Genomic DNA, 597 nt, shown 5'->3' with positions numbered 1-597 from the left:
AAAATAAAATATCTGACGAGAATGCTGCTAACATAAGTTGGTTGGAAACAGCAGTTTTAAATTTACCGCTTGTTGTGTGACGTCACACTTCGACAATTTTGATTGGTCGCATGCGCGTGAGCATACCCTTATCCTTATACCATGGTCACAATAAGACTGATTCAATGTGATTAGTCCATTATTGGTCGGCAGTCAGAGTTGGCAGTCGGGTCGGCTCGCAGAGTCGGTATAAAGGTAAATTTTCACGGGCTGCTCAAACCGGCTGTTTCAGCGACAAAAAGAATCACGTGGTCAAAATTGACGAATACCAAATGTCCATTTTGATTACGTGATCCTTTTTGTCGCTAAAATAGCCGGTTAGAGCAGCTCGTGAAAATTTACCTTTAGTCTGATACGAGCTTAACCGCTCACTGAGCGCTCAGTGAGCCCTCGTATCTGTTTGGTCTATATTTTTAGATCTAACGGAATATGCTAATCAGATGCAAGAGCTCACTGAGCGCTTAGTGAATTGCGCTGAGCAATTGTAGTACTGAATGCACCCTTTGACTATATACCTCTGGACTGCTAACGGCAGCCATTACTGGAATCCAAGATCTC

Source organism: Trachymyrmex cornetzi, unplaced genomic scaffold, assembly GCF_001594075.2.
Source record: "Trachymyrmex cornetzi isolate Tcor2-1 unplaced genomic scaffold, Tcor1.1 scaffold319, whole genome shotgun sequence".
Classification (NCBI taxonomy): domain Eukaryota; kingdom Metazoa; phylum Arthropoda; class Insecta; order Hymenoptera; family Formicidae; genus Trachymyrmex; species Trachymyrmex cornetzi.
The sequence above is the reverse complement of the archived record's forward strand: the minus strand, read 5'-3'. Positions refer to the sequence as shown.